The following is a 27,910-nucleotide window of genomic DNA, read 5'->3' as shown; positions in this document are numbered from 1 at the left end:
TTTTCATACTGTTCATAGGGTTCTCAAAGGAAGAATACTGAAGTGGTTTGCCATTCCCTTCTCCAGTTGACCTCATTCTGTCAGACCTCTCCATCATGACCCGCCTGTCTTGGGTTGCCCTGTGGGCATGACTTTGTTTCATTGAGTTAGAAAGGGCCGTGGGCCTAGTGTGATTAGATTGACTAGTTTTCTGTGATTATGGTTTCAGTGTGTCTGCCGTCTGCTGCCCTCTTGCAACATTTGCCATCTTACTTGGGTTTCTCTTACCTTGGGCGTGGGGTATCTCTTCACGGCTGCTCCAGCAAAGCACAGCCACTGCTCCTTACCTTGGATGAGGGGTATCTCCTTATCACCACCCTTCCTGACCTTCAACATGGGATGGCTCCTCTAGGCCCTCCTGTGCCCATGCAGCTGACCAGTGCAAGTTCTATGCATGAAGAAGGGCATCCAAAGCCAGTGCTCTGGGACAACCCAGAAGGATAGGTTCGGGAGGGAGGTGGAGGGGGTTCAGGATTTGGGGGGAACACATGTATAGCTGATTCATGTCAATGTATTGCTAAAACTATCACAATATTGTAAAGTGATTATCCTCCAATTAAAATAAATAACTTTTTAAAGCAAAAAAATGCTTTCAAGAAAAATAAACCCAATGAATTCATATAACAGTGATGTAATAAGTCATACAAATGTGATGTGTTTAGGAACAAACTGATACAGAAAAGAGAAAAAGCCATAAAGCTATTTGAAGGATATTCTACAGTAGGAAGGTTAAGGACCAGAAGCAAAGCAAGTTCTGAAACTTGCAGGCATATGTGCATGTATAGATTTCACCCAGAGGATATCAGAAAATTATAAGTGAGATGTCCCCCGAAGCACAATTTTTTCACTTTATTGAGAGATTGATTCATCTGTACCTATGAGATTCTTAAGTTAGTGGCACTAGTGGTAAAACACCCGTCTGCCAATGCAGGAGATGTAAGAGAGGCAAGCTCAATCCCTGGGTTGAGATGATTCCCTAAAGGAGGGCATGGCAACTCACTTCAGTATGCTAGTCTGGAGAATCCCGTGGACAGAGGAACCTAGTGGGCTACAGTCCATAGTGTTGCATAGAGTCAGACACAACTGAAGCGACTTAGCACAAACCACGATATCACAATGTTCACTGGAGAAAAGGAGTTGCATTGGTGGTTATTTGCAGCTTCTCTGCAAGAAATGTTTAGCCAATAAATCAGCTGAAAGCAGGATATCTATTTGTATGCCAGGAGCAATGTGGCTTACGAGATCTTTCCTATTGTTCAGCACCCAAGAAACCCCAGAGAGAATAGGTGGTAGTTACTAGAAGAGAAAATAATAGAAAAAGATCAGGATGTAGGAATTTCACATTGATAAAGACACAGTAAGAAACTGGACTTGAGAAGTTCATTTGCAGAAGGACTCGTTGATGACATGTTACATATGAAGATTGTCTGTGGGATCTGAATTGGTGTTGATTCACAATCCCAGTGGATCCAGACATATTCCAACTGAAAAGGAGAAGAACTAAGTGGTGAGATGCAAAAATGTCTACAGACAATAGAGAGGTCATATCACAGTTGACCTGGCCAGCCACGTCAGACCAGAGTGACAGATGAACATCTTCTGAAAGAGTTGTTTGTGGTTTTACTGGTTCACAATCAAGGAGAACTTCTGTCTGATGGAGGAAGAACCAGGAGTGGAGTAGCTCAAGGACAGTAGAAAGCTACAAATTTTAAAACCTGGAACGAGGGCATGGTACAATGTAGACAATACAGTGCTAAATAAAATGTAGAGCATCACTTTTCAAAAATTATTAAGACAGAGCAGAAGATTGCATCTGATTTGAAGGGCTTCTGAAAATAGAGCCCTGCCAACTGCACAAGCTGCATGTCCATGAAGCCAGCCATTCCTTCAACAGAGACCAGCAGAGCTGACAATGTGGGCACATGGAGAGAGAAGGAGAGCATCCTCATGTCTGCAAAAAGAAGTAGACGGAAAGAGAAGCTGAAAGCTAGGGTTCAGCTCTTGGGTGATTATTCTAGAGGATCATCCAGCTCAATGGATTAGTGTTCTAGATGAATTTTGTGGGCCAGTCAATTACAAGTGCAAGAGAAGAGATTTTGTTTCAGGAGGGAAAAGAAAAGCAGAGGTAAAAGTAAGAGAAACGTTTAGCAGAATTCTTGGTAAGATGGCCCTTAAGCTTCTTCTTCTTTTTTTCCTGAATTCCATAGGAAACTATGAAAATCTGTTGGAACTATAGATTCTCAGCCAAGATCAATGTGCAATCACAAAATCTTAAAAACAGCAAAAAAAAATCTACAGAACAATATATAAAGGGCTAAGATTTCACCAGGCTGCAAAGAATAAGAGCTCTTGTATTAGGCTCTGCTGTGTTCCACAACTGAAAATGTACTCGTATTTGTGAGTGGTCTGCTGGCTGTTTGCCTTCCTGGTCCTTTTGCGTTTGTGCCAGGGCTATAAAATATTTCCAGGGACCTCAATAGAAATTTCAATAGATTTGTCATCTAGGAAATCAATTGAGGTTCAAATTATGCTACTGAAAACTTAAAGGTTTGCATGTGCATATTTTGAGCAAACATGGTAAAAATCTGTGGGCTTCAGTCTGAGTTTTTACTATAGTCTCTTCTTGACTAAGAAATAAAAAGAAAGTAGATACACAAATACTTACTTCTTGTTTGGCTATGCATCTACTTTCTGAACCTCTGATGAAGGAATTTCACTGATGCTTCACTAAGCTGAGAAGCACAGCTGAATTTTTAGCAGAATATGGGTGTTGGGAACCGGCTCTTAAAGCAAATCTCTAGAGGACTTAGGAGAAGCAGAAATGAGTGTGTCTTTGGGATGCATCCCTCTGGGAATTTACCAGAATGTGCTTGGTATTAGAAAGCTAACCATATGCCTCAGTCATAATTTTCATATTTTCTAATTTACTATTTGCCCTAAGAGTACAATGGATGGCACACATAAAAAAAATCATGTTTGTATTTTGAAGAAGGTTTGATATTTTTTTTCTTATACTTGAAACAGCCTCTTCTAAAATCCAGAGTTCTTAACAATGTTCTTCCTGATGGACATTGAAGTCTTGGGCAGAATTAGGCATAAGCAGGACTGTGAAACAGACAAGATGATTGGAAAGTTTTTGAGCAATTCTTATGTGTGGAATACTTTCCTGTAGGCAATTTAATTGATCCTTCAAAATAACACTAAGAGGCAGAGACTCCCTCCTGTCCTTTCAGCTGAAGAACAAGACCCTCCACTAAAGGAACAGTAAACCCTGTGCCACATGGCTAGGAAGTGGCAGAGTGATTTGAATTCCTGCCTTCCACATTCCCAATTGATTACTTTTCCAATTGTAGTTAGTTTCCATTTCAAGTCAACGTGATGCTTTTGAACTGTGGTACTGGAGAAGACTCTTGAGAGTCTCTTGGACTGCAAGGAGATCCAATGAGTCCATCCTAAAGGAAATCAGTCCTGAATATTCTTTGAAAAAACTGATGCTGAAGCTCCAATACTTTGACCACCTGATGCAAAGAATTGGAAAATGCCCTTATGCTGAGAAAGACTGAAGGCAGGAGAAAGGGACGCCAGAGGATGAGATGGTTGAATGGCATTATTGACTCAGTAAAGATGGGTTTTAGCAAGCTCCAGGAGTTGGTGATGGACAGGGAAGCCTGCATGCTGCAGTCCATGAGGTTGCAAAGTGTTGGACACAACTGAGCAACTGAACTGAACTGAACTCACAGCTTGTCATCTTTCCTTCACCACTTTTTCAACTTTCCCTTAGTTTCTTCCAGTCAGTGCTTGTATTGTTTTCATCTTATTCAAGTTGCTCCTGACAATAGAAAAAGCTTATGTGAAGTTTTCTCGAACAATGCTTTTTTTCTGCCTCCACAGAACTTGGTGTGACCTCTGTCCTCCATACCATCTTACTGCTCAGGCCGATCTTTGGATGATACACTCTATTTCCATTACCTACTAATATTTCTATTGCTACCACTAGACTGCAAACCCTTATAAGCATAGACTATGAACTTAGCAGCTAGCACAGTCCCTGGAAATAACAGATGAACAAACATGTGTTGAATAATTTGAGAGTGCAATATGTATCTAATTCAGTGATTATACAGCAAATCCTGGTTATCCCCTCTCAGATAACTTTGCATTTCATTGAACACATATCCTTACCCCTTAAAACCAAAACTATGATGAAGTGATATGCCATTGATTTCACGTGGCCTCGGCCTGCAGCAGCTTGAAGCGAGGCTTTGGTTCCCTGACCAGAGATTGAGGCCAAGTTCCAATGGTGAGAGCACCAAATCCTAGCCACTTTACCAGTGGTCAGTGACAAGGTCCTGGTTCTTTGGTTTTGCAGAAAAGAATTCCCACAGAGATTTAAAGTAGTGAAACAAAATGTTTATTGGGAGGAAAAAAAGTACAGTACACATGAATAGATGCATGTTCAGACTCAGAAGAGTCGCGCCCTCACAGTGGTCTGAATTACTTTTATGGGCCATTTCTTCCGGATTTTCTTTGTCAGTCATTTTGATCTTGGTTTCCCTTGACTAATCATTTTGATTTGATATGCCAATATTCATAATAAAATATACCATTTTGGGTATATCTCAGGATCCTTCCACGTGTCTGTGTGCCCCTCTCTTAGTCTAGATGGATCCTAGTGAATAGGCCTATGAGTAGTTGCAATATTTATGTGAAATAATGCCCCCTCTCTTTTGATCTTGGAGCATTTATGTGCATAGATAGTCAGGGAGGTCTCCTTAACTTGGAGAATGAGGAATATGTGGTCTTTTATCTCTAATCTGGGGAGGGCCCGTCTCCTCTATCATCCTTGTTTTATGGAGTTCCTGTCCACAGGGAAGAAACTGTTCAGTCTGGGGCCTCTCTGTAGTATGAGTGACTTCCTTACTAAAAATAACACGAGAAAGAAAACAAAATGGGAGCAATTATTGGCAGGTAATAGGCACTGATACTTAATATGTGCCAGCATTAGGCTTAGCACTATAAAGCATTAGATCAATTAATCCTCACAAATTCCACGTTCCATTATTTTTTAGTGGGGAAAGTAAGGCAAGTAGAGGGTAATCAACTTCCTGGTATAGATAACTAATAAATTGTGAGGCTTGTATTCAAACAGTATAGTCAATAGCATTTGATATCACTTCATTTGGGAAAGAAACATGACAAGCTTACAAAACACTATGCACTCTATGATTATAGTGAGGACATTCATTCAACCATCAATGTATTCATTCATCCTTATAGTTAACAAGTATTCATGGAAAACCTTCTTTATGCCACCATATGGTCAATGAAGAAAATGTAAGAAAAAGCTCGAAGGTTGTGTCCTTGGAGTGCTTCTGCTTCGCTATGGGAGGGATGAGGCATGGATTTCATATAATCAGATTTTAAATTATTAAGAATTAGTGAAAATCATGTTGGAAAGTGGAAGGGAAGCAAGTAAAGCTTGCACTACTTAAATAACTAAAATTTAATGACATAGTGATAGTTTATTAACTCAATAGATTTTTACTGAAAATGATCTATGTTTTAGATTTGGGGATAAATGTTTACTTTAGTGAGCAGAAAGGAAATCGGGGGGATTCCAAATGTGAAAATAGTACCACACCCTGTTACTGGCTCTGAGATGTAAGGTCCCCCGAGCAAGGACAAGTAAGAAGCCTTACGGAGTTAACAGCAGACTTTAGCTGGCAGCCATCAAGGAAACAGGACCTCAGTCCCACAAACATGAAACAGGGAATTCTGCCCACAACGAGAAAAACCAGCTGAGCCAATCCAACTTCTGATCTGCAGAATTGTGAAATAATAAATTTGTATTGTTTTAAGTTGCTAAAACAGAAAAGGCAATGGCACCCCACTCCAGTACTCTTGCCTGGAAAATCCCATGGGTGGAGGAGCCTGGTAGCTACTCCATTGGGTCGCAAAGAGTCGTACACAACTGAGCAACTTCACTTTCACTTTTCACTTTCATGCATTGGAGAAGGAAATGGCAGCCCACTCCAGTGTTCTTGCCTGGAGAATCCCAGGGACAGGGCAGCCTGGTGAGCTGCCATCTATGGGGTTGCACAGAGTCAGACATGACTGAAGCGACTTAGCAGCAGCAGTAGCAGCAAGTTGCTAAAAAAAAAAAAAAAAGCACCACCAGACGTGGACCTGGCCCTTATGAAGCTGACAATCCTGAGGACAATATAACCATGAATGAATCACATATACAATGATAAATTACAGTTGAAAACCGTTCTGTAAATTAAGGTTATATGATATTGTGAGAACATATCCTAAGAAAATATGACTGAGAGATCAGTCAAGAAAGCATTGAAAATGCAAAAGGATAAAATATAACTAAATCCCAACAAAGACAAACACTGAAATTAAAAATTAGGAAATTAGAAAAAGAAACAGAAATAGCAAGTAATCTGGTAATGCAACATCTGTATAACAAAACTAATAGAAGACTGTTAATAATTAAAAAAAATTAAAGCACAAAACTGTTAGAAAGTATTCCAAAGTATCAATATTTACAACAAAATAAGAAAATCAATGATTAGAGGAACACTCATGGCATCAAGAAAAAAAGGTATCATGTTTAGAGAAATGTCAGACAGAGAAAGACATATACTTTACAATATCACTTATATTTGGAAATATAAAAATTAAAACAACTTAGTGAGTATAACAAGAAGAACAACAAAAAACAACCACCAGACTCACAGACATAGAAAACAATTTAGTGGTTGCCAGTGGGAAGAAGGAAGGGGGAGGGGCAAGATAAGGGTAGAGATGGACACACTAGAGACTACTATATATAAAATAAATGAGCTACAAGGATATATTGTACAGCTCAAAGAATATAGTCAATATATATCATAATAACTATAAATGGAGCAAAATCACTATGTTGTACATCTGAAACATATAATATGGTAAGTCAACTATGAAAAAGATGAAAGTGTTAGTCGCTCAGTCATCTCCAAGTCTTTGCAACTTGGAGATGGACTGTAGACTCTAGCCCACCAGTCTCCTCCATCCATGTAATTCTCCAGGCAAGAATACTGGGGTGGGTAGCTGTTCTCTTCTCTAGGGTATCTTCTGGATCTAGGTATTGAACACAGGTCTCCTGCATTGCAGGCAGAAACTTTTATGATCTGAGCCACCAGGGAATACTTCAACTTAAAAAAGGATAAAAATAGTCATAATAAGCATCAATTAGCTAAAAACAAAACAAAACAAAAAATCCTGCTGAAGAGCTATGAATATCAGACAAATTGAAATTTTAGACTTTATACATCATAGAAGGGATAGAAACTATCCATGATAAAAGGAAAAATACCAGTTCATTACTTGATGTGATTAATAATATAGCCTCAGTGTTTAAAGAAAAAAAAAATACAAAAAGAGATAGACAAATACACAAACATTTCTCTTGGTTTTATAGATGAAACAATAAAACGTTAGTATGGATACTTAAGATCAGAAGAAAGAAACAAGCATAAATCAAGTGTGTGAGTGTGCATTCTATGTCACTTCAGTAGTGTCCAAACCTTTGTAACCATATGGACTGTAGTCCACCAGGCTTCTCTGTCCATACTGATTCTCCAGGCAAGAAAACTGGAGTAGGTGGCCATGCCCTCCAATTGATCTATTTGCACACTGCTCTACTTAACTCCTATTCCTTCTGAGAGATTACTGGCACCAGAAAATTGAGGTATGCCTCAAGAGGAAATGCCAAAATAACAGGTAGGGCTCCAGAACAGGGAGTGGGATCCAATATCTGAGTTTTTAAAATATCTGAATAAAAAGTGGCATTATATGTAAACATTAGTTATTACATATATTTGGGACAGTGATCTATTAATTTCTATTTTTGGCTCTATATTGGTAATAATTCATAACAAAATAAACAAAAAAAGTGAAAACACAAAACAAATTTTAAGGTGTGATTGTTGTTTTTTGTTCAGTTGCTAAGTCGTGTCTGACTTTTTGTGACCCCAGGAACTGCTGCAATCCAGGCTTACCTGTCCTTCACTATCTCCCTGAGTTTGCTCACACTCCTGTCCATTGAATCACTGATGTCATCCAACCACTCATCCTCTGTCACATCCGCATTTCCTCTTGCCCTCAATCTTTCCCAGCATCAGGGTCTTTTCCGATAAGGCGGCTCTTCACATCAGGTAGTCAAAGCACTGGAGCTTCAGCTTCAGCATCAGTCCTTCCAATGAATATTCAGGACTAATTTCCTTTAGGATTGGCTAGTTTGATATCTTTCTTGTCCAAAGGATGCTCAACAGTTGTCTACAGCACCACAATTTGAAGCATCAGTTCTTTGTTGCTCAGCCTTCTTTATGGCCCAAATCTCATATCTGTACATGACTACTGGAAAAATCATAGCTCTGACCAGATGGACCTTTGTTGGCATAGTGATGTCCTTGATTTTTAATATTAAAAATAATATATTTAAATATATTGTATTAAACACTGTCTAGGTTTGTCACAGCTTTCTTTCCAAGGAGCAAGTGTCTTTTAATTTCATCATTTCAGTCACCATCTGCAGTGATTTAGGGAGGCCAAGAAAATAAAGTCTGTCACTGTTTCCACTTTTTCCCATCTGTTTGTCATGAAATGATGGGACCAGTATTCTTGCCTGGCAAATCCCATGGAGAGAGGAGCCTGGCAGGCTGTAGTCCATTGAGTCTCAAGAGTCAGACATGACTTAGTGACTAAAGAGAGAGAGAAAGAGAAGAGAGATGCCATGATCTTAGTTTTTTGAATGTTGAGTTTTAAGCCACTGTTTTCACCCTTCTCTTTCACCTTCTTCAATAATTATTTAATTCTTTGTTTTCTGCCATTAGAGTGGTGTCATCTGAAAATCTGAGGTTGTTGATATTTTGCCCCGGTGCCTTGATTCAGCTTGTGCTTCATCCAGTCCAGCATTTCATGTAAGGTGCTCTGAATACAAGTTACATAAGCAGGGTGACAATATACAGCTGTGATATCCTCCTTTCCCAATTTTAGACCAGTTCATGTTTCCATGTATGGCTCCAACTGTTGCTCCTTGTTGCTTCACACAGATTTCTCAAGAGGCATGTAAGGTGATTTATATTCCCATCTCTTTAAAAATTTTAAGAAATATTTTAAATATTTTAAGACATGCCTGCATATTGATTAAAAAAAAAAACTTTCAAAGAAAATTTGGAATTTCCTTCAAGTGCTAGTTTTTGAGGATTTCACTGGACCAGTTCTATGGTCTAAAAATACTCCTTAGATTAACAGCATGATATTGGGAAAGATCTTCACTGATATATAATTTGAATGAAGGAAAAACAAACAAATAAATAAAACAAACCACACTGGCTATGCTTGAAAATTTCTGGAAAATCATTTGGAAATTTTAACCCCCCCAAATCTAACAAATTGTCATAACTGTAACATTTTTTTTTTGAAATTCTGCCTTTTATAACATGTATCCCTCTGAGTACTGCCAATAGAATTTTCTGTCCTTTATCAATTTTATAAAGTGATAATAATGTTGTCTGGTCTTGTATTTTAATTTCTGTGCAGTATTCATTTTATTTTATTATTATTATTTTAATATAAATTTATTTATTTATTTTAATTGGAGGCTAATTACAATATTGTACTGGTTTTGCCATACATCAACATGAATCTGCCATGAGCGTACACGTGTTCCCCATCCTGAACCCTCCTCCCACCTCCCTCCTCATACCATCTCTCTGGGTCATCCCAGTGCACCAGCCCCGAGCATCCTGTATCATGCATCAAACCTGGACTGGTGTTTCACTTCACACATGATATTATACATGTTTCAATGCCATTCTCCCAAATCATCCCACCCTCACCCTCTCCCACAGTCTAAAAGTCCGTTCTATACATCTGTGTCTCTTTTGCTGTCTCGCATACAGGGTTATCATTACCATCTTTCTAAATTCCATATATAAGCATTAGTATACTGTATTGGTGTTTTTCTTTCTGGCTTACTTCACTCTGTATAATCGGCTCCAGTTTCATCCACCTCATTAGAACTGATTCAAATATATTCTTTTTAATGGCTGAGTAATACTCCATTGTGTATATGTACCATAGCTTTCTTATCCATTCGTCTGGTAATGGACATCTAGGTTGCTTCCATGTCCTGGCTGTTATAAACAGTGCTGAGATGAACATTGGGGTACAGGTGTCTTTTTAAATTCTGGTTTCCTCAGTGTGTATGCCCAGCAGTGGGATTGCTGGGTCATATGGCAGTTCTACTTCCAGTTTTTTAAGGATTCTCCACACTGTTCTCCATAGTGGCAAAACTAGTTTGCATTCCCACCAACAGTGTAAGAGGGTTCCCTTTTCTCCACACCCTCTCCAGCATTTATTGCTTGTAGACATTTGGATTGGAGCCATTCTGACTGGTGTGAAATGGTACCTCATTGTGCTTTCGATTTGCATTTCTCTGATAATGAGTGATGTTGAGCATCTTTTCATGTGTTTGTTAGCCATCTGTATGTCTTCTTTGGAGAAATGTCTGTTTAGTTCTTTGGCCCATTTTTTGATTGGGTCGTATAGTTTTCTGGAATTGAGCTGCAGGAGTTGCTTATATATTTTTGAGATTAATTCTTTGTCAGTTGCTTCATTTGCTACAATTTTCTCCCATACTGAAGGCTGTCTTTTCACCTTGAATATAGTTTCCTTTGTTGTGCAGAAGCTTTTATGTTTAATTAGGTCCCATTTGTTTATTTTTGCTTTTATTTCCAATATTCTGGGAGGTGGGTCATAGAAAACCCTGTTGTGATTTATGTCAGAGAGTGTTTTGCCTATGTTCTCCTCTAGGAGTTTTATAGTTTCTGGTCTTATGTTTAGATCTTTAACCCATTTTGAGTTTATTTTGTGTATGGTGTTAGAAAGTGTTCTAGTTTCATTCTTTTACAAGTGGTTAACCAATTTTCTGAGAACCACTTGTTAAAGAGATTGTCTTTTCTCCATTGTGTATTCTTGTCTCCTTTGTCAAAGATAAGGTGTCTGTAGGTGTATGGATTTATCTCTGGGATTTCTGTTTTGTTCCATTGATCTATATTTCTGTCTTTGTGCCAGTATCATACTGTCTTGATGACTGTGGCTTTGTAGTAGAGCCTGAAGTCAGGCAAGTTGATTTCTCCAGTTCCACTGTTCTTTCTCAAGATTACCTTGGCTATTCGAGGTTTCTGTATTCCTATACAAACTGTGAAATTACTTGTTATAGCTCTGTGAAAAATACCCTTGGTAGCTTGATAGGGATTGCATTGAATCTATAGATTGCTTTGGATAGTATACACAGTTTCACTATATTGATTCTTCCGATCCATGAACATGGTATATTTCTCCATCTATTTGTGTCCTCTTTGATTTCTTTAACCAGTGTTTTATATGTCTTTAATTTTTTTAGGTAGATATATTCCTAAGTATTTTATTCTTTTTGTTGCAATGGTGAATGGGATTGTTTCCTTAATTTCTCTTTCTATTTTCTCATTATTAGTGTTTAGGAATGCAAGGGATTTCTGTGTGTTGATTTTATATCCCACAGCTTTACCATATTCATTGATTAGCTCTAGTAATTTTCTGGTGGAGTGTTTAGGGTTTTCTATGTAGAGGATCATGTCATCTGCAAACAGTGACAGTTTTACTTCTTTTCCAATTTGGATTCCTTTTATTTTTTTTCCTGCTCTGATTGTGGCCAAAACTTCCAAAACTATGTTAAATAGTAGCAGTGAAAGTGGGCACCCTTGTCTTGTTCCTGACTTTAGAGGAAATGCTTTCAATTTTTCACCATTGAGGATAATGTTTGCTGTGGGTTTGTCATATATAGCTTTTATTATGTTGAGGTATGTTCCCTCTATTCCTGCTTTCTGGAGAGTTTTGATCATAAATGGTTGTTGAATTTTTTCAAAGGCTTTCTCTGCATCTATTGAGATAATCATATGGCTTTTATTTTTCAATTTGTTAATGTGATGTATTACATTGATTGATTTGTGGATATTGAAGAATCCTTGCATCCCTGGGATAAAGCCCACTTGGTCATGAAGTATGGTCTTTTTAATGTGTTGTTGGATTCTGATTGCTAGAATTTTGTTAAGGATTTTTGCATCTATGTTCATCAGTGACATTGGCCTGTAGTTTTCTTTTTCTGTGGCATCTTTGTCATGGTTTGGTATTAGGGTGATGGTGGCCTCATAGAATGAGTTTGGAAGTTTACTTTCCTCTGCAATTTTCTGGGAGAGTTTGAGTAGGATAGGTGTTGGCTCTTCTCTAAATTTTGGTAAAATTCAGCTGTGAAGCCTTCTGGACCTGGGCTTTTGCTTGCTGAAAGATTTCTGATTACAGTTTCAATTACTGTGCTTGTGATGTGTCTGTTAAGATTTTCCATTACTTCCTCGTTCAGTTTTGGAAAGTTGTACTTTTCTAAGAATTTGTCTAGTTCTTCCAAGTTGTCCATTTTATTGGCATATAATTGCTGATAGTAGTCTCTTATGATCCTTTGTATTTCTGTGTTGTCTGTTGTGATCTCTCCATTTTCATTTCTAATTTTATTGATTTGATTTTTCTCCCTTTGTTTCTTGATGAGTCTGACTAATGGTTTGTCAATTTTATTTATCCTCTTAAAGAACCAGCTTTTGGCCTTGTTGATTTTTGCTATGGTCTGTTTTGTTTCCTTTGCATTTATTTCTGCCCCAATTTTTAAGAGTCCTTTCCTTCTAGTGACCCTGGGGTTCTTCATTTTTTCCTTTTCTAGTTGCTTTAGGTGTAGAGTTAGGTTATTTATTTGACTTTTTTCTTTTTTCTTGAGGTATGCCTGTATTGCTATGAACCTTCCCCTTAGCACTGCTTTTACATTGTCCCACAGGTTTTGGGTTGTTGTGTTTTCATTATCATTCATTTCTATGTATATTTTGATTTTTAAAAAATTTCTCCTGTGATTTGTTGGTTATTCAGCATCGTGTTGTTCAGCCTCAATATGTTGGAATTTTTAGTAGTTTTTCTCCTGTAATTGAGATCTAATCTTAATGCATTATGGTCAGAAAAGATGCTTGGAATGATTTCATTTTTTTTTTTTGAATTTACCAAGGCCCAGGATGTGCTGTATCCTGGAGAAGGCTCCCTGTGTGCTTGAGAAAAAGGTGAATTTCATTATTTGTGGTGAAATGTCCTATAACTATCAATTAGGTCTAACTGGTCTATTGTATCATTTAAAGTTTGTGTTTCCTTGTTAATTTTCTGTTTAGTGGTCTATCCCTAGGTGTGAGTGGGGTATTAAAGTCTGCCACTATTATTGTGTTATTGTTAATTTCCTCCTTCATACTTGTTAACATTTGTCTTACATATTGCAGTGCTCCTATATTGAGTGCATATATATTGATAATTGTTATATTTTCTTCTTGGATTGATCCTTGATCATTATGTAATGTCCTTCTTTGTCTCTTTTCACAGCCTTTGTTTTAAAATCTATTTTATCTGATATGAGTATTGAAACTCCTGCTTTCTTTTGGTCTCTATTTGCATGGAATATCTTTTTCCAGCCCTTCACTTTCAGCCTGTATGTGTCCCTTGTTTTGAGATGGGTCTCTTGTAGACAACATACATAGGGGTCTTGTTTTTGTATCCATTCAGCCAGTCGTTGTCTTTTGCTTGGGGCATTCAACCCATTTACATTTAAGATAATTATTAATAAATATGATCCCATTGCCATTTACTTTATTGTTTGGGGTTCAAGTTTATATATCCTTTGTGTGTTTCCTGTCTAGAGAAGATCCTTTAGCATTTATTGGAGAGCTGGTTTGGTGGTGCTGAATTCTCTCAGCTTTTGCTTGTCTGTAAAGCTTTTGATTTCTCCTTCATATTGAATGAGATCCTTGCTGGGTACAGCAATCTGGGCTGTAGGTTATTTTCTTTCATTACTTTAAGTATGTCCTGCCATTCTCTCCTGGCCTGAAAAGTTTTTATTGAAAGATCAGCTGTTAGCCTTATGGGAATCCCCTTGTGTGTTATTTGTTGCTTTTCCCTTGCTGCTTTTAATATTTGTTCTTTGTGTTTGATCTTTGTTAATTTGATTAATATGTGTCTTGGGGTGTGTTGCCTTGGGTTTATCCTGTTTGGAACTCTCTGGGTTCCTTGGACTTGGGTGATAATTTCCTTCCCCATTTTAGAGAAGTTTTCAGCTATTATCTCAAGTATTTTCTCATGGTCTTTCTTTTTGTCTTCTTCTTCTGGGACTCCTATGATTAGAATGTTGGGGCGTTTAACACTGTCCTGGTGGTCTCTGAGATTGTCCTCATTTCTTTTAATTCGTTTTTCTTTTTTCCTCTCTGATTCATTTATTTCTACCTTTCTATCTTCTACCTCACTAATGCTATCTTCTGCCTCTGTTATTCTGCTATTTGTTCCCTCCAGTGTGTTTTTGACCTCATTTATTGCATTATTCATTATATATTGACTCTTTTTTATTTCTTCTAGGTCCTTGTTAAACCTTTATTGCATCTTCTTAATCCTTGTCTCTAGGCTATTTATCTGTGATTCCATCTTGTTTTCAAGATTTTGGATCATTTTCACTATCATTATTCAGAATTCTTTATCAGGTAGATTTCCTATCTCTTCCTCTTTTGTTTGGTTTGGTGAGCATTTCTCCTGTTCCTTTACCTGCTGGGTATTCCTCTGTCTCTTCATCTTGTTTATATTGCTGCATTTGGGGTGGCCTTTCTGTATTCTGGCAGTTTGTGGAGTTCTCTTTATTGTGGAGTTTCCTTGCTATGGTTGGGGTTGTACAGGTGACTTATCAAGGTTTCCATGTTAGGGAAGCTTCTGTCGTTATTCTGGTGGGTGGAGCTGGACTTCTTCTCTCTGGAGTGCAATGAAGTGTCCAGTAATGAGTTATGAGATGTCAGTGGGTTTGGAGTGACTTTGGGCAGCCTGTATATTGAAACTCAGGGGTGAGTTCCTGTGTTGCTGGAGAATTTGCATGGTATGTCTTGCTCTGGGACTTGTTGGCTCTTGGGTGGTGCTTGGTTTCAGTGTACGGGCTTCCCTGGTGGCTCAGAGGTTAAAGGGTCTCCCTGCAATGTGGGAGACCTGGGTTTGATCCCTGGGTCGGGAAGATCCCCTGGAGAAGGAAATGGCAACCCACTCTAATATTCTTGCCTGGAGAATCCCATGGATAGAGGAGCTTGGTAGGCTACAGTCCACGGGGTCGCAAAGAGTCAGACATGACTGAGCTACTTCACTTTCACTTTCATGGAGGCATTTGATGAGCTCCTGTCGATTAATGTTCCCTGGAGTCAGCAGTTCTCTGGTGTTCCAGGATTTGGACTTAAGCCTCCTGCTTCTGTTTTTCAGTCTTATTTTTACAGTAGCCTCAAGACTTCTCCATCTATACAGTACCATTGATAAAACATCTAGGTTAAAGATGAAAAGTTTCTCCACAGTGAAGAACACCCAGAGAGGTTCACAGAGTTATATAGAGAAGAGACGAGGGAGGAGGGAGATAAAGGTGACCAGAATGAGATGAGGTGGAATCAAAAGAGGAGAGAGTAAGCTAGCCAGTAATCACTTCCTTATGTGCGCTGCACAGTCTGGACCACTCAGAGATGTTCACGGAGTTATACAGAGAAGAGAAGAGGGAGAAAGGAGACAGAGGTGGCCAGGAGGATAAACGGGGGAATCAAAAGGAGAGAGACAGATCCAGCCAGTAACCAGTTCCCTAAGTGTTCTCCACCGTCCAGAACACACAAAGAGATTCACAGAGTTGGGCAGAGAAGAGAAGGGGGAGGGAGGAGATAGGCGACCTGGTGGAGAAAAAGGAGAGTCCAAAGGGGGAGAGAGCAGTCAAGCCAGTAATCTCACTTCCAAGTAAAAATGGGTTCTGAAGATTGGGTTCTTAAAGGTACAAAATTGATTCTAAATATCAAAAAGCAAAGATTAAAAATCTAGAGTAGAGGTTGGATTTTCCTAAATACAGTAATAAAAAGAGAAAAAAATTCACAAAAAATTATTATATATATATATATATGAAGTTTGCTTTAAAAAATAGGGTCTCTCTTTTTTTTGGCAAAGTAATAGTAGGTTATAAAAATGAAAATTAAAGGAGTAATAGAGGACTTAAAATAAAAAAAAATTAAAAAAGTATAGTAAAAATCGTAAAACTCTATCTAGGATTTTCTCTGGTGGTGTTGTGGGCAGTGTGGGGTCAGTTCATTTTTGGATAGTTCCTTGATCCGGCTTATATTTCTCAAGATCTATAGGCCCCCTTCCTATGTAGTCGGTACTATCTACAGGGTTTTAATGTATTGCACCTGTCACTTCCAAGGAGGGCCCCTCTGTTTTAGCTTCTTCTGTTCGCTGGTCTCTTCAGTGTCTAATTTCCACCCTGGCACAAGGGGGTGGTGGTGGATACTCTATTAGGCTCACTTGTTCAGTTGTGCTGTGGAAACAAATAACACTGGCGTGCGCTCGCAGTGTCTTGGCCACACTGGGTTTGCCCCCACTCACGACGTGTGTGCTTCCCCTGTCTGCACTGCTCATGCTCTAGGTTGCTCTGCTGGGAACTGTCTGAGGCTGGCCCTGAGTTGTATGCACTTGCCAGGTCTAAGCCGCTCAGGTTCAGGTATTTGGGTAGTCCTCAGAGGCACAGACTTGGTTGGGCCTGCGTTTTGTGCCCTTCCCAGATCCGAGCAGCTCAGGTGACCAGGTATTTGGTGAGCGAGGTTGCTGCGATTTATCACCTCCCCCGTCCCTGCTGCTCAGTTTTCTGGGTGTACAACCAGTGCACCTTCTACAGCAGATGTTGACCGTCCAGAATCCCAAGAAACCTTGGTTAGCAATGAAGCCTGCTTGCAGTTTGGTAGATGATTCCTCTCTGGGGCCATGACTGCCCCCTTCCAGCTCTGGCTGCCCCCTTCCAGCTCTGGCTGCCTTCGCCTGCCTGTCACTGGAGGGAAATGGGTGGTCTGAAGCCAGCTAGCTGTGCTCAGTCCTTTCTGTGAGCAGGCCTGATGGTGTCTTAGGTTAGGGCTTTTAGCATAGCTCTAGTCAGTCCTTTGTTCTGTGAAAGGGCCTCCTTTTGAAGACAACTGGCTGCTTTTCTGGATGCTTGATGTCCTCTGCCAGCATTCAGAAGTTGTTTTGTGGAATTTTCTCAGCGTTCAAAATGTTCTTTTGATGAATTTGTGAGGGAGAAAGTGGTCTCCCCATCCTATTCCTCTGCCATCTTAGGACCGCCCCCTGCAGTATTCATTTTAAATAAACTAAGGCCACACAAGCTAATAATTTGACAAATTCTTGTAAATATAATAGGCCAGTTACAAAAGACAAAAAATGACTTACTTTAAAATGTTCAATAAATGCTCAGAGGATACAGCTATGTTAAATACCTGTGACCAAAATGTTTACCCTATTTGGTGAACAATTTCCTTTGAATTGCTTTCCTTAATGCTCCTTTAACATCTTTGTTTCGAAGGCTGTAGATCAAAGGATTTAGCATAGGACTCACAAAAATATAAAAAGCTACAATTTTGCCCTGTTCTACATATGTCTCAGAAGGGGGTCTCAGATGCATGCAGAACAATGTCCCATAAAATATAGTGACAGCCCTCAGGTGAGATCCACAGGTGGAGAAGGCCTTGTGCCTCCCTTCTGCAGAAAGGATACACAGAATTGTTGTGAAGATGAAAATGTAGGAGATGAGGGTGATGGTGAGAGAACACATGAGGTTGAAACCAGCCCTCACGAACATGGCAGTCTCTGACATAAATATCTGAGCAAGCCAAGATTAAGAGCAGTGTGTCTGCATAGTGAAAGTGGTTGATTTCAGTGGGTCCACAGAAGGAGAGATGGAGCATCAGGATGATCTAGGCAAGACCATTTGCAAAGTGTTAAATATAAGAATCAGCAACAAGAGAGAGGCAGACAACTTGGGACATCTTGCTGCCATATAACAAGGGTTTGCAGATGGCCATGTAGCGATCATAAGCCATCACTGCCAAAATATAATAATCTGTGATCACCAGGGAAATGAAAAAGTGAAATTGTTATGACACAACCAAGGAAGGAAATATCTTTTCTCTTTGATAAGAGATTGACCAGCATCTGAGGAGTGACATTGGTGGCATAACAGAGATCTACAAAGGAGAGGTGGCTGAGGAAGAAATATATTGGAGTCTGAAGCTTTGAATCAGTTCTGATTAACAAAATCATGCCCACATTACTGACGACTGTGATCAGGTAGATGACTAGGAAGACCACAGAAAGGACAGGCTACAAGTCAGCTCAATCTGTCAGTCCCAGGAGGATAAACTCAGTCACCTCTGTATAGTTTTCCTTTAACATTGTGTTGGCTCAGCTTCCAACAATAGCTAAAGTAATGGAAATAAAATTCATTTGTCTTTTATCATTTTTGAATTTCCTACATCATGTCATCTAATACTTATTCCTTTTCTTTCAGACTTGTAAATATATGTGACATAAAGAAATAGCCTCAGTTCAGTTCAGTTCAGTTCAGTCGCTCAGTCGTGTCTGACTCTTTGCGACCCAATGAATCGCAGCACGCCGGGCCTTCGTGTCCATCACCAACTCCCAGAGTTCACTCAGACTCACGCCCTTCGAGTCAGCAATGCCATCCAGCCATCTCATTCTCTGTCGTCCCCTTCTCCTCCTGCCCCCAATCCCTCTCAGCATCAGAGTCTTTTCCAATGAGTCAACTCTTCGCATGAGGTGGCCAAAGTACTGGAGTTTTACAGCTTTAGCATCATTCCCTCCAAAGAAATCCCAGGGTTGATCTCCTTCAGAATGGACTGGTTGGATCTCCTTGCAGTCCAAGGGACTCTCAAGAGTCTTCTCCAACACCACAGTTCAAAAGCATCACTTCTTCGGTGCTCAGCTTTCTTCACAGTCCAACTCTCACATCCATACATGACTACTAGAAAAACCATAGCCTTGAATAGACGGACCTTTGTTGGCAAAGTAATGTCTCTGGTTTTCAATATGCTATCTAGGTTGGTCATAACTTTTCTTTCAAGGAGTAAGCATCCTTTAATTTCATGGCTGTAGTCACCATCTGCAGTGATTTGGGGGCCCCCTAAAATAAAGTCTGACACTGTTTCCACTGTTTCCCCATCTATTTCCCATGAAGTGATGGGACCAGATGCCATGATCTTAGTTTTCTGAATGTTGAGCTTTAAGCCAACTTTTTCACTCTCCTCTTTCACTTTCATCAAGAGGCGTTTTAGTTCCTCTTCACTTTCTGCCATAGGGTGGTGTCATCTGCATATCTGAGGTTATTGATATTTCTCCTGGCAATCTTGATTCCAGCTCAGTAAACTTGTAATTGATGTTTTCAATAATTAGCTTAACATAGAGCTCCTTTATGTATATTCACATTTTTATATAAAGCAGTCATATTTTTAATGCTTTTCTGCAAGTCTTTTCATATTTGAAAAACATTTCTCTTTTCTGCAAATACTATTATGAAATGTTTACTTATAGTTTCTTTGAATATTGCTTTTCTTTGAAATTATTAGTCTTTGCTTTTCAGTATCCCTTTTGATGTAGTATCTAAAGCAAAAGAATCTGCCTGCTTGCAGGAGACATGAGTTTGACCCCTGGGTCGGGAAGATCCCCTGGAGAAGGAAATGGATACCCACTCAAATATTCTTGCCTGGGATATCCCATGGACAAAAAAAGCCTTGTGGGCTGCAGTCCATGGAATCATGAAAGAGTCCTACATGAGTTAATGAGTTAACAATAACACTATCTTAAGCATCAGTCATTGAAGGTCATGTGTTTTCTCAGCTACATAGACTTAAGGAAGTGGTACAGATATGTCTTTGTAGAATTAGAATCTGTCTACCTACCCCTCTAGGACCAAGATCATTTTCAAGCTGATCCCTCACTCTGCAATGCAGGTTCATTTTCCCCACTTGTGTCGATCTCAGGTGGCCCTTATATCACCAAAGCTTACTTAACTTTTACAATTTTAGCTAAGGACATTCTTGGATTTGTGTATCATAACCAATTATTGGGTGTAAAAATTGATTCATGGGACTTAAATCAGTGTTTTTGTATAAAAATAGATGAGCATACTGTATTGGTGTTTTTCTTTCTGGCTTACTTCACTCTGTATAATCGGCTCCAGTTTCATCCATCTCATCAGAACTGATTTAAGGATACGGCATGCTTGGGGCTGATACATGGGGATGACCAGAGAGATGTTGTGGGGAGGAGGGTGGGAGGGCGATTCATGTTTGGGAACGCATGTACACCCGTAGTGGATTCATGTCAATGTATGGCAAAACCAATACAGAATTGTAAAGTAAAATAAAAAATAAATTAAAAAAAATAGATGAGCATACAGTACTAAGTGATATGTGTATGTGCATAGGTATACACACACACAGCCACACACACACACACACACACACACACACACACACACACATATATATATATATATATATAGAGAGAGAGAGAGAGAGAGAGAGTATTAAACAGCCTAAAATTTAATGATTAAAGGAAAATATTCCCAGGTGGATCAGAAGGTAAAGAATTTGCCTGCAGTGCAGGAGACCTGGGTTTTGTCCCTGGATCAGGAAGATCCCCTGGAGAAGAAAATGGCAACCCACTCCAGTATTCTTGTCTGGAGGATTTCATGGACAGAGGAGCCTGCAGGAGGATACAGCCCATGTGGTAGCAAAGAGTAGGACATGACTGAGTGATTAACACACACACAATATACTGAAACTCACCCCATGGGGGAGAATGCAATCATTGCAAAAGATTGTGAAATGCATCCCCAAATCATAATGATTTTGCTGTAACCATGCCTCATTTTAACTCTTTCAGAAAGTAAAGAAAAACGCTAGAGCATGAATTAAATATGTTCTTTAAAACATATAAAATGTCATACTGTTAATAACAACAATAATAAAATTACACATACAGCTGAATCAATAGGTAAGAAATCATAAAAGTCACCTCCCAATATCTCTGCAGGATAAAAATTACCATGACAATGATCCTGCAAAAAAAATTACATTTTTTTTTCAATAGCTCAGACACAGATGTGTCAATGTTATACTGGCTTTTATTAATAACTACAGTACTAAAGGATGGACACTGGTCACATTGTAAAGCACATGGTAAATGAACCACTCCTGCTTTCTTGCCCACTTGCATTAACTCATTCTGCTTTTAAGAATTTTGGACCTACTGAGTAGGGTAGTAAAGGGCAAGACAAGTCACCTAAATCAATGAAATCATAATTATTTAAGTTCATAACATTATAGCAATGTCATAATAAGAAACCATCATTTTGGTTCTGGGATTGCATCTAATGCCTCTATTTATGGTCATTCATCAAAAACTGAAATAATATATCCAGTCTTTGTGTGTGTGTGTGTGTGTTTGAAAATGAGACGGTGCAAGGAACCAACATTCCAGATAATTTAACGATACTGATACTTTATGGTAATAACCTTCTTTTACAAAAATAGAACACAACATCCTACATGGTTGAGCTGGGAAACTCAGAGAGAAGTATTTGCAAGTGGACAGAAGTAGCTCTGGGACAAATAAATTTTGTACTTTTGATACTCACCCTCACCATTGAGGCTGTCTCATGTGGCCTTTGATATAGTTTTTTCCATTATTATGTTACTCTACTGTACATTTATAAATATTTATATCCTGGGTTGGGAAGATCCCCTAGAGAAGGGAAATGACACCCACTCCAGTTTTCTGGCCTGGAGAATGGGCTGTATGATCCATAGGGTTTCAAAGAGTCAGACATGACTGAGTAACTTTCACATACTCTTTAAGAACAGCAAATTTAAACCAAGACACTTGCTAATTCATCAGAGAATGTTTCAAGCATAATTTTTAGTTATTAAAATACTTATTTGTAAATCACAACGTATATTTTAACAATAACTAATCCTACCTGTGAAAGAAGAGAGATTTTTCAGAGACAGCATGGATGTGGAGAAACTTGGGACCTTATAAGCTAGAGGGATCAACTCCCTAGCATTCAATTATTTCTAGTAGAAGTCTTTTAGACTATTAACAACCACAACAAATCTCTTCTTTTTATTTTTTATTTTTTTTTTCATTTTCACCAGGAACTTTATTGAACAATATATTCACCATTTTGTTCCACTACCTTCTGCTGTTTTACAGGCAACTTCATAATTCCATCTTCCCAAATAACTGTTCTAGGTGCCTTCTGTAAAGAATAAACTAACATGGCGGCTGGCAAATACCTTTCATTTGTTTTTTAATTGATTAAAAATTAAAAATTCAATTGATTGCTCAAAAAAAAAAAAAAAAACCACAAAACACCAAAAACTAAGTAGAGACCTATCCCTGAACTTACTGCTAAAGAGATAGAGGCTCATCTCACCCTGTACCACATAGTAGTAACTCACCCTGTGCCATATGGCTAGTGTGTGACAGTTCAGTTCAGTTCAGTCTCAGTCGTGTCCGACTCTTTGTGACCCCATGAATCACAGCGTGCCAGGCATCCCTGTCCATCACCAGCTCCCAAAGTTCACTCAAACTCATGTCCATCAAGTCGGTGATGCCATCCGGCCATCTCATCCTCTGTCGTTCCCTTCTCCTCCTGCCCCCAATCCCTCCCAGCATCAGAGTCTTTTCCAGTGAGCCAGTTCTTCATATCACATGGTCAAAGTATTGGAGATTCAGCTTCAGCATCAGTCCTTCAAATGAATATTCAGGACTGATTTCTATTAGGATTGACTGATTGATCTCCTTGCTGTCCAGGGGACTCTCAAGAGTCTTCTTCAACACCTCAGTTCAAAAATATCAGTTCTTTCGGGTTCACCTTTCCTTATGATCCAACTCTCACATCCATATATGACTTATGGAAAAACGAGAGCTTTGACTAGACAGACCTTTGTCTTCAAAGCAATGTTTCTGCTTTTTAATATGCTGTCTAGGTTGGTCATGGGCTTCCTTTGTGGCTCAGCTGGTAAAGCATCTGCCTGCGGTGTGGAGATCTGGGTTTGATCCCTAGTTGGGAAGATCCCCTGGAGAAGGGAAAGGCTACCCACTCCAGTATTCTGGCCTGGAGAATTTCATGGACTGTATAGTCCACGGGGTAGTAAAGAATTGGACAAGACTGAGCAACTTTCACTTTTCTTTTAGGTTGGTCATAGCTTCTCTTCCAAGTAGCAAATGTCTTTTAATTTCATGATTGCAGTCACCATCTGCAGTGAAGAATCAGAACATGACTAAGAAACTGAACTGAAATGAGTGGGATCAGATGCCATGATCTTATTTTTTGAATGTTGAGTTCTAAGCCAAGTTTTTTCACTCTCCTCTTTCACTTTCATCAAGAGTCTCTTTAGTTCCTCTTCACTTTCTGTCATAAGGGTGGTGTCATCTGAATATCTGAGGTTATTGATATTTCTCCCTGCACTCTTGATTCCAGCTTGTGTTTCATCCAATCCAGCTTTTCATATGATGTACTCTGCATATAATTTAAATAAGCAGGATGACATTATATAGCCTTGATGTACTCCTTTCCCAATTTGGAACCAGTCCATTGTTCCATTTCTGTTCCTAACTGTTGCTTCTTGACCTGCATACAAGTTTCTCAGGAGGCAGGTAAGGTGATCTGGTATTCCCATCTCCTAAGAATTTTCCACAATTTGTTGTGATCCACACAATCAAAGGATTTAACATTATCAATGAAGCAGAAGTATATGTTTTTCTGGAATTGTCTTGCCTTTTCTATGATCCGATAGATGTTGCAATCTCTGGTTCCTCTGCTTTTTCAAAATCAAGCTTGAACACCTGGAAGTTCTTAATTCACGTACTGTTGAAGCCTAGCTTGGAGAATTTTGAACATTACTTTGCTAGCATGTGAGATGAGTACAATTGTGCAGTCGTTTGAACATTCTTGGTATTGCCTTTCTTTGGGAATAGAATGAAAACTGACCTTTTCCAGTCCTGTGGGCTCTGTTGAATTTTCCAAATTTGCTGGCATATTGAGTGCAGCACTTCAAGAGTATCATCTTTTGGGATTTAAAATAGCTCATCTGGGATTCCGTTACCTTCACTAGCTTTGTTCATAGTGATGACAGTGATACTTCCTGAGGTCTGCTTGACTTCGCATTCCAGGATGTCTGGCTCTAGGTGAGTGATCACACCGTTGTGGTTATCTAGGTCATGAGGGTCTTTTTTGTATAGTTCTTCTGCGTATTCTTATCACTTCTTCTTAATATCTTCTGCTTTTGTTAGGTGCATACAATTTTTGCCCTTTATTTTGACATGAAATATTCCCTTGGTATCCCTAATTTTCTTGAAGGGATTTCTAGTCTTTCCCATTCTATTGTTTTCCTCTGTTTCTTTACACTGATCACTTAGGGATGCTTTCTTATCTCCCCTTGCTATTCTTCAGAACTCTGTATTCAGGTGGCTATATCTTTCCTTTTCTCCTTAGCCTTCACTTCTCTTCGTTTCTCAGCTATTTTTAAGGACCCTTCAGACAACCATTTTGGCTTTTTGCATTTCTTCCTGGAGATGGTTTTGATCATCACCTCCAGTACAATGTTATGAACCCTGGACCATAGTTCTCTGGGCACACTATCAGATCTAATCCCTTGATTCTGTTAATGTCCATATTGCATGCAATATTACCACTCTGCCCTATCCTTGGCTTATATACTGCTTCCATTATCTACTAATATTTCTGTTGCCACCACTAGCCTGCAAACGCTTTTAACAAGGATGTGATACCCACAGCTAGTAAGGTCCCTGAAGATAATTGAAGAGCAAATATATGCTGAATAATTTAAGGAGAGTGCAGTGTGCATTTAATTCAGTGACTGTACAACAAATCGTGGCTTTTTTCTCTCAGGTAATTTTGAATTCATTGAAGACATCCTTATCCCTTGAAACTGAGACTTTGTAGGGAGATAATATGGGATAAGTTACTCTCTTGTTTAAATATTATAGGAAAGAAAACAGAATTGGGATAATTACTTATATAGATCATAGGCACTGAATACTTAGTATATGCCAGCATTAGGCTTATCACTTTACACATATTAGCTTAATTCTCACAAATCCATGGGCCATTAGTAATATTGTCTTCATTTTTTAGATTAGAAACTGAGGTTAGTAGAGTTTAATTAACTTTCTCTGGGAGAAATAACTAATGAATTTTGAGACTGGGATTCAAACAGGCTAATAGATAGCTTTTTTATATCAAGTGGTTTAGGAAAGAAATGTGACGTTTACATAATATTACACATCCTCTGGGTATTGTGGCATTCATTTATCCATCAGTTCATTCATTCCTTCTTCCACATAACTAACAAATATACAGGGAGAGCATTCTATTTGTCACCATATGCTTAATGAAGTGTCTAAGAGAAAGCCAAAAGATATTTTCTGTCCTTAAAGCATGTCTTCTTTATGGTGGGAGGGGTGAAGCATTACAGTTGTACAATATATAGTTTTAAATTATTAAGAATTAGAGGACTTCCTTAGTGACTCATTTGGTAAAGAATCTGCCTGCAATGCAAGACACCTGGGTTCAATCCATGGGTCATGAAGATCCCCTGGAGAAGGAAATGCCAACCCACTCCAGTACTCTTGCCTGGAGAATTCTATGTACATAGGAGCCCAGTAGGATACAATCCATGGGATCACAAAGAATAGGACAGGACTGTGTAACTAACTTTCACTTTCATTGAAAATCTTGTTGGGAAGTTGAAGAGAGTAAAGCTTGAATTACTCAATTATAATGCAAAAGGCATAGTGACAATTTAATAAATCAAGTGATATTCACTGAACCACCTGTACTGCAGATTTTGGGATATATACTGACTTTAAATTAGTGTGCAAAGCCAAACATGGACCTAGTCAGCTTGAAGGTGATGATCCTGGGGATTAAATATACTAAATCAATCACAAAAATATTGTTAAAATTGCAGTTGTGAAAAGTTCTATCATCTAAAGTTATACGATATTTTGAGAGCAGATACTAAGAGGATATGACTTGGAAAGATCAGCCAAGGAGGCAATGAAAATGTAAGAAGATAAGAATAACTAAATCCCAACAAAGACAAATGCTGAAACTGAAAATTAGCAAATTATAAAACTAAAATATTTTACTTACAGAGAAATACAAATTATCTGATAGTGCAACCATCTGTATTACTAAAACTAACAGAAGGCAGATAATGGAATATTTTAAGTATTAAAATAAAGTATTTGTGTATCTATATTTATATCCAAATAAATTCTTTGAGAATTGAAATTAAAACAAGAAATTCTCAGAAAAATAAAAAAAAGGAGAATTAGTCTCACACAAATTCTCACTGAAATAACCTAATATAAGGGTATATAATGCACAGAAGAAAACTAAACTTGAAGAGTAGGGGGAAAGAGAACAGTGATTAATTCACTGACAAAGTTCACTAAAGTTAAAGGAATATTGATATTAAATAAACATTTAATATAACCATAATTACATTCATATATAATAATATTTAAAGTTCATTTTAAAATAAAAATTATTGTCAATAATTAAGTATATACTCTCAAATGATGCCACATAAGTTAGAAGCAGAATGTAACTAGAATTAAAATACTCTAAGGTACTTCTGTTATTTCATTAAAAAGTAGACTTACTGATTAATGGAGATTTCTGTCAAAAGTTTTATGAATGAGGATTCCACTGTGTGAATAGTCACTTAGTCATGTCCGATTCTTTGTGACTCCAGGGACTGTAGCCCACCAGGCTCCTCTGTCCAAGGGGACTCTCCAGGCAAGAATACTGGAATGGGTTGCCATGCTCTCCTCCAGGGGAACTTCCCAACTCAAAGACTGAACTCAGGTCTCCTGCTTTGCAGGCAGATTCTTTACCAGCTGAGCCACATGGAAGCTTAAATAGACCAGTGTGTGTGTGTTTTAGTTGCTTAATCATGTCCGAATTTTTGTGATCCCATGAACCAGGGCTCACCAGGCTCTTCTGGCTATGGGATACTGCAAGCAAGAATACTGGAGTGGGTTGCCATTTCCTTCTCCAGAAATAGGTCAGTACTAAGGCCTTAATATATTTGAGAAGTAGCTTGACATACTCAAATATTTTAACTGATGTATAATGTACACAAAGGAAAAATCAAACAAACAAAAAACTTTTCCTCTAAAAGCAAAGGAGAAAAGGAAAGATATAGGCATCTAAATGCAGAGTTCCAAAGAATAGCAAGAAGAGATAAGAAAGCCTTCTTCAGTGATCAATGCAAAGAAATAGAGGAAAACAACAGATTGGGAAAGACTAGAGATCTCTTCAAGAACATTAGAGATATCAAGGGAACATTTCATGCAAAGATGGGCTCAATAAAGGACAGAAATGGTATGGACCTAACAGAAGCAGAAGATATTAAGAAGAAGTGGCAAGAATACACGGAAGAACTGTACAAAAAAGATCTTCACGACCCAGATAGTCATGATGATGTGATCACTAATCTAGAACCAGACATCTTGGAATGTGAAGTCAAGTGGGCCTTAGAAAGCATCACTACAAACAAAGCTAGAGGAGGTGATAGAATTCCAACTGAGGTGTTTCAAATCCTGAAAGATGACACTGTGAACGTGCTGCACTCAATATGCCAGCAAATTTGGAAAACTCAGCAGTGGCCACAGGACTGGAAAAGGTCAGTTTTCATTCCAATCCCAAAGAAAGGCAATGCCAAAGAATACTTAAACTACCGCACAATTGCACTCATCTCACATGCTAGTAAAGTAATGCTGAAAATTCTCCAAGCCAGGCTTCAGCAATATGTGAACC

The 27,910-nt window shown here is 38.6% G+C and overlaps 2 pseudogenes; both read right to left on the bottom strand.

Annotated features, from left to right (window-relative positions):
* The window catches only part of LOC120882208, a 933,819-nt pseudogene that overhangs the window by 108,521 nt on the left and 797,388 nt on the right, over nt 1-27,910 (bottom strand).
* On the bottom strand, nt 17,489-18,423 carry LOC120854630 (annotated as a pseudogene).

This window comes from Oryx dammah, unplaced genomic scaffold (assembly GCF_014754425.2).
Source record: "Oryx dammah isolate SB20612 unplaced genomic scaffold, SCBI_Odam_1.1 HiC_scaffold_2, whole genome shotgun sequence".
NCBI classification, from domain to species: domain Eukaryota; kingdom Metazoa; phylum Chordata; class Mammalia; order Artiodactyla; family Bovidae; genus Oryx; species Oryx dammah.
This window is presented reverse-complemented; position numbering and strand designations above follow the sequence as displayed.